General features: G+C 38.8%; 1 long non-coding RNA gene across 1 annotated transcript; it reads left to right on the top strand.

The window, feature by feature from the left end:
- The first annotated feature begins 811 nt into the window (after positions 1 to 811).
- On the top strand, positions 812 to 1,718 carry LOC121032200 (uncharacterized). The gene is made up of 2 exons (XR_005791145.1): positions 812 to 860; positions 1,104 to 1,718. It is a non-coding gene; the product is annotated as an uncharacterized LOC121032200 (long non-coding RNA).
- Positions 1,719 to 7,672: the final 5,954 nt, after the last annotated feature.

The following is a 7,672-nucleotide window of genomic DNA, read 5'->3' on the forward strand; positions in this document are numbered from 1 at the left end:
GTTGGGCATGTATTTAACCATCCGTATTATACCACTCACCAGATTCTGACCCTGGGTATAATTATCTAATTCCTTTTTGAACTATGAAGAATTTTGAAACCATAGAGAGCAAAGCACTCTGTCCATGGCTCTAACCATAAAATAAAAATGGAATTTTGTAGAACACATTTAATATTATTTGAATTGAGGTCTGGGATGCTGGTACTCACACACTGATGAACGCTTGTCAGAAAATTTCAGGATCTTAGGGGATGAGAATGGCATTTGGCAAGATAAAATCTTTGGTTTATAGCCACTCTAGGACTTACCTTGGCTTGAAGTCAAATGTGCTAGTTATTCTTCACCTGACTGCCTTCCCTGGGTCTGTGGCTTGGGTACTGATCCCCATGGAGGGTTTCACCCAGACTCTCTTGCTCTGTGGCTCATTGTTTCCGGTTGGGTTCAGTCAGTAGGAGGAATGGCAGGAGATTATTGAGGGAAGAAATAAGAGGAGAAAGTGATTGTGGTATTTTTTCTTTTGTCCTCTTTTTCCTTCAGTTCTGTCAGGGACAAGTAGTTTGATGTGGCTGGGGTGCAGGGGGCTATAGTAGAGCGAGATGGTGCTAGAATTTGGTGGGGACCACATCCTGAAGGCTTCTCTTTGTTTTGGATTTTATTCTGGAGGGTACAGGGATTCATGAAAGGATTTTTTTTATTTATTTATTTTGAGAGAGAGAGAGACAGAGAGAAGGAGAGATAGAATCCCAAGCAGTCTCCATGCCATCAGAAGGAACCTGATGTGAGGCTTGAACTCATGAACCATGAGATCGTGACCTGAGCTGAGATCAAGAGTCTGACACTTAACCGCCTGAGCTGCCCAGGTACCCCATGAAAGTATTTTAAAAGTAGGGGAATGTGATAACTGGATTTATGCTTTTTCAAGATCCCTCTGGAAGCATTGTGGAGGAAGAATTAAAGAGAAGTGACATCAAAGCAGAAGGGTCCATTTATAAATTAACTGTCCCAAGTTGGGCAAGAAATGACAAATTCTTGAATTTAAGGCAGTGTCAGTGAGTAGAGAGGGGTAGGAGTGGATTTCAATTACTCTTTTCTTTCCCAAACAGGGAAGTTATCAGTGGGGGTGCTGGAACTCCCATTCTCTCCCAGCAGTCATGAGGAGCATCTCAGCTTGGAAGTCAAGAAGGCCAAGTGCAAACCTGCACTTTCACCCCCACCTGGCAGTAATGAGGCAGCACTCCCTTCCCTGGCTGGAGTGGGGTCAGAAAAAGCCATACAGGGTTTAAGTAAGATCCAGAGTCTCATAACATATTATCTAAAATGTCCTGATTCCATTAAAAAATCATTGTCCTATCAAGAACCAGGCAGAGCCCAAATAGAATGAAAAAATACACTCAACAGATGCCAACACTGAGATGGCAGAGATGTTAGAGTTACCTGGCAGAGATTATGAAGCATTCATCATAAAAATGTTTCAACTAGCAACTATGAATACACTTGAAACAAGTGAAAAAACAGAAAGTCTCAGCAAAGAAATAGAAGAAGAAGCAATTAGAAATTTTGAGAAATAAAAAAATATAGTGAAAAACTAAAATGAAAAACTCAATGGATGAGCCCAGTAGCAGCATCTAGGAGACAGAGGAGAGAATCCATGACCTTGGAGACAGGACAATAGAAATTACTCAATCTGAGCAATAGAGAGAATAGGCTGGAAAAAAAAATGAGCAGAGCCTCAGAGACCTGTGGGTCTTCACGAAGTTCCAACATTCATGTTATTGGAGACTCAAAAGACAGGTAGAAGACCGGGCTGAAAAAGTACCCAAGGAAATAATGGCTGAAAACTCCTGCAATATGGCAAAATCCATAAACCTACAGATTCAAAAAACTGAGTCTACTCCAAACACAGTAAACCTAGAGAAACAGCACCATTTGCATTATAGTCAAGCTTCTGAAAACTAAAGAAGTATTGAAAGCAGGGAGAAGCACCTTAACTATAGGGGGAAACAATTTGAATGACAGCAAATGTCTCATCAGAAACCAAAGAGGCCAGAGGGAAATGGCACAACATTTTTCACGTGCTGAAAGAATTGTTAATCCAGAATCCTATACCCAGGGGAAATATTCCTCATGAGTGAAGGAGAAATCAAAGCATTCCCAGGTGAAGGAACACAGAGGCAATCTGTTGGTGGAAAATTACCTTAAGAAAATGACTAAATGAGATTCTCCAAGGAAAAAGGAAACAATAAAAGAAATCTTGGAACATCAGAAAAAAAGAACGTGGTAAGCAAAAATATGGGTAAATACAACTGGCTTCCCTTCTCATACTGCGTTTTCTAAAGTACATTTGGTTGTTGAAAAAAGATCATAACACTGTCTGATGTGTATCTTAATGTATAAGGAAGAAATACCTAACATAAATATATGCAACAGGGTAAAGGGATATAGGCAAACTTTCCACACTTTTCTTGAACTGGTAAAATGATGACATTGGTCAACTATGATAAGACTACATATATAATTTATTTATATTTATGTATATACATACTTGCATATGTACATATATATGCACACACATTCTTGTGTATGTATATACATATACACACACACAAACACACACAGAGCAGACACTAAAAAGCCATACAAAGAAACACACTTAAAACACTACAGATAAATCAAAATGGAATTCTAAAAACTACTCAAGTAACCCCATAGAATAGTGGGAAAAAGGAAACAGCTAAGCACCAAAAATGAAATAGCAGACTTAAGCCCCAACATACCAATAATTATAAAATATAAATGGTCTAAATACACCAATTAAAAGACACGGATTGGCAGAGTGGGTTAAAAACAGCCCAAGCATATGTCATTTACAAGAAACTCCCTTTAAATATAACAATGTTGGGTTCCTGGGTGGCTCGGTCGGTAAGCGTCCGACTTCAGCTCAGGTCATGATCTCATGGTTCATGAGTTCGAGCCCTGCAACAGGCTCTGTGCTGACAGCTCAGAGCCTGGAGCCTGCTTCAGAATCTGTATCTCCTTCTGTCTCTGCTCCTTCCCCACTCACGCTCTGTCTCTCTCTAAAAAATAAATAAACATTAAAAAAAATTTTTTTTTAATGTAGACAGAGTAAAAGGATAGAAAAAAAAAAAGTATCATGCAGACAACCACAAGAAAGCTGCAGAGCTATAGATCAGAAAAAGAAGACTCAGAACAAAGAAAATTTCCAGACACAGAGAAGGACTTGATTTAATAATAAAAGGGTCAATCCATCAAGAAGACATAGTAATCCTAAATGTATATGACCCAAACAACAGAGCTTCAGAATGTGAACTGAAAGGAAAAATAAACAGTTCCACAACTACAGCTGGAAACTTCAACACCCTCTCAAAATTGATAGAGCAAGTGGACAGAAAATCAGCAACGTTGTCGAGGAACTTCAACAACAGCATCAACCACAGGATCCAATCAACATTTATAGAATTCCACCCAACAAAGCACAATAAACTTTCTTTTCAAGTGCCCACAAAATATACCTAGGTAGATCATATCCTGGGCCCGAAAACAAACCTCAATAAATTTAAAAGAATAGAAATCAGGGCGCCTGGGTGGCTGAGGTGGTTAAGGAGCCAACTTCGGCTCAGGTCATGATCTCACAGTTCGTGGGTTTGAGCCCCGCATCGGGCTCTGGGCTGATGGCTTAGAGCCTGGAGCCTGCTTCAGATTCTGTGTCTCCCTCTCTCTCTTCCCCTCCCCCACTCATGCTCTGTCTCTCTCTGCCTCTCAAAAATAAAGAAATGTAATAATAAAAACAAAATTATAAAAAAGTAAACAAACATTTTTAAAAAATAAAAGAATAGAAATCATACAGAGTGTGTTCTGCAATCACAATAGACTCAAACTAGAAATCTGTAGCAAAAAGAGAACAGGTATGTCTCTAGCAAATGGAGACTAGACAACATATGTATATATAGCCCATGTATTAAAGAGGAAGTCTCAAGGGAAATTAAAAAAAAAATTAACTGAAGAACAATAAAAATACATTATTTTAACAACAATAAAAATGAGCTGAATGAAAACTAAAATACAAATTTTAATAGCATGTTACAATTTGTAGGACACAGCTAAGGCAGAGTGGAGGGAAAATTTATAGTTATGCATTGGTTAGAAAAGAGGAAAATTCTCAGATAATCACCTAACCTTTCACCTCAAGACCTAGGAAAAGAAGAGCAAAATAGATCCACAGCATACAGGAAAGAGGAAGGAATAGAGGTTAGAGCAGAAATCATTGAAATTGGAAGCAAAAATAATAGAGGAAGTCAATTAAAAAAAGAGACGATTCTTTGAAAAGATCAATAAAATTGACAAACCTCTACAAAGACTGACAAAGGAGAAAAAAGACAAATGGTCCACGTGAGGAATGAAATGGGATATCATTACAGACCCTGCAGGCATCAAAAGGGTAAGAAGGGAATACTATCAACTGCTCTATACACATAAATCTGACAGCTGAGATGAAATAGACCAATTCCTTGAAAAACACAAACTACCCCAACTTACCTAATATAAAATAGATCATTTGAATAGCCCCAGCGTTGTTAACCCTATGCATTTGTAATTAAAAATCTCCCCCGAAAGAAATCTTCAGGCCCAGATGTTTCACTGGAAACTTCCTGTCAAGATCCTTAACTTAATGACCTCTTTTGTCATATAATGTAATATTACCCTTTTGCTGTATAAGGGGATATTCGTGGGTTCTGGGGGTTAGGATGTGATCATGTCTTTTTGGGAGCCACCATTCAGCCTACTACATTCAGCCACAGTAATCAAGATTGGTATTGGTAAAGGGATACACATAGAGATTAATCAGAATATAAACACAGAAAATACCTATGTAAACATGTCCAACTGAATTTTTTTTTTTTTTTACAAAAGTGCAAAAATTAATTTGATGGAGGCAAGAGAACCTTTGCAACAAATGATGCTGGAGCATTAGGACATCCATAGGCACACACATACACAAAAGAAACTTGATCTGATTTTTACACCTTATACAACATTAACTAAAAATGGACCTTGCCTTTATTTTTATTTTATTTTTTATTTAAAAAAAATTTTTTTTAATGTTTTTATTTTTGAGACAGAGACAGAGCATGAACAGGGGAGGGTCAGAGAGAGAGGGAGACACAGAATCCGAAGCAGGCTCCAGGCTCTGAGCTGTCAGCACAGAGCCCGACGCGGGGCTCAAAATCATGGACCGCGAGATCATGACCTGAGCCGAAGTCGGACGCTTAACCGACTGAGCCACCCAGGCGCCCCTGGACCTTGCCTTTAAATGTAAAATGTAAAACTATAACCCATTTACAAAAAAAAAAAAAAAAAAAAAAGAGAAATTCCTTGGGAACTAGAAGAAGGAAAAATTCTTGGACTCCAATTTTATCAAAAAAGTTGATAAAAAGGACTTCATCAAAAATAGAAACTTCCTTGATGATAGATTCTAGATGAAAAGATAGAGACTGGGGGAATTTACTTGCAAACCATAATGTCAGACAAAATATTTTTTCATAAAAAGAACATTCAAAACAACAATAACAAAAAACCCCACACACAATCCAATTAGAAAATGACCAAAGATATGAGCATTTTACCAAAGAGGATGTACAGACAGGAAATACACATGAGATGGTCACCATCATTAGCCATTAGGGAAATGCACATTAAATCTACAATCAGATGTCTCTATACACTTAATAGCTAAAATGAAACAGTAGTGACAACACCAAATGCTGGTAAGGATGCAGAGAAATTGGACCACTCATAATACCAGTGGAGAACAGTTTGTTATTTTCTTAAAGGAAAACGAATTATGAGCCCCAGCAATTGCACTCCTGGACATCTATTGTAGAGACTGAAGACTTACATTCACATAAAAACCTGTACACAAATATTTATAGCAATTTCTTTGTAATAGCCCTAAACTGGAAACAACCCTGATGTTCTTTTATGGGTGAATGGTAAAACAAGATACCGGACATCCACACCATGGAATGGCATTCATCAATAAAAAGCAATGCAACAACCTGGATGAATAGCCAGAGAACTATGCTGGGTGAAAAAAGCCAATCCCAAAAGGTTGCATACTCTAGGATCTCATTTATGGACCATTCTTGAAATGATAAAGTGATTGAAATGGAGAATAGATTCGTGGTTGCCAGGGCTTAAGGAGGTGGGTGTGGTTATAAAATAGCAACAGCAGGTATCCTTGTGGTGATGGTAACATTGTCTTTGTGTATCTTGACTGTATCCATGCTAGTATCCTGATTGGAATATTGTACCATATATAGTTTGCAAGTTATCTCCTTGGAGGAAAGTGGATTCAAAGTTATGCTGGATTCCTCTGTATTATTTCTTACAACTGCATGTGAAGCTCTAATTATCTCAAACATTTTAATAAATAAAACTATTAGTATGAAGCAAACAACCAGTGTAACCACTATATACAGTTGGCTAACGCGCTGTTTTTCATCACCTGTATGACATTCTCAACCATGATTCTTCAAGTATTGCCTTCTACCCTCTTTTTTTTTAATTTTAGAGTGAGAGAGAGAGCACGAGCTGGAGAGGGGCAGAAGGAGAAAGGGAGAGAGAGATAAGGAGAGCGAGGGAGAGAGAGAATCTCAAGCAGGCTCCACACTTAGCACAGAGCCCAATGCAAGACTCCATCCCACGACCCTGGGATCACAACCTGAGCCAAAATTAAGAGTCACCCCTGCCCTCCTATCCTCCCTTTGGGGGACTCCATCTGACAGTCTCTTACTGTATCTTCTAAATCTACCCTATCTTTTGTATTTTCCACAGTTTTTCTGTCGAATCTAGTCTGACATCCTTTGTTATTTTTCCTAAGTTTATTTATTTATTTTGAGAGAGAGACACGGTGAGTGGTGGGAGGGGAAGAGAGAGAAAAGGAGAGAGAGAATCCCAAGCGGGCTCTGAGCTGTCAGTGTAGAGCCCAACACAGGGCTCGAACTCACGAACTGTGAGATCATGACCTGGGCCGAAACCAGGCTCAGGTCATGATCATTTTATGAGCTCATTTAATGAGTCACACGCTTAACCGACTGAGCCAACCAGGTGCCCTGACATCCTTTACTTTTTATCTGGATTGTTTTGTTATAACAACCTGTGATCCAGTTAACTAACCCTCTCTTTCCCTAGAAATATTTCCAACCTTGGTTCTTATTTATGTAAACTTAGCTTGCACAGCTGTCTCATAGCCTGTGTCTGATGACTTCAAAGCCTGAAGGGTTTGCAGGTCTCTTTCTGCCTTCTCTTGCTCAGAGTCTGATTTCTGGGGGTTCCTGATATTCTTGGGCTACCGTTTGGGCATTGTATTTGAAAATTATTTGTATTCCAGAATGGCTGCAGCCACTCTGGAAAACAGTGTGGAGGTTCATCAAAAAATTTAAAATAGATCTACCCTATGATCCAGCAATAGCACTGCTAGGAATTTACCCAAGGGATACAGGAGTGATGATGCACAGGGGCACTTGTACCCCAATGTTTATAGCAGCACTTTCAACAATAGCCAAATTATGGAAAGAGCCTAAATGGCCATCAACTGATGAATGGATAAAGAAGTTGTGGTTTATATACACAATGGAATACTACTTGGCAATGA

Source organism: Herpailurus yagouaroundi, unplaced genomic scaffold (genome assembly GCF_014898765.1).
Source record: "Herpailurus yagouaroundi ecotype Mexico unplaced genomic scaffold, PumYag 141, whole genome shotgun sequence".
Lineage (NCBI taxonomy): Eukaryota > Metazoa > Chordata > Mammalia > Carnivora > Felidae > Herpailurus > Herpailurus yagouaroundi.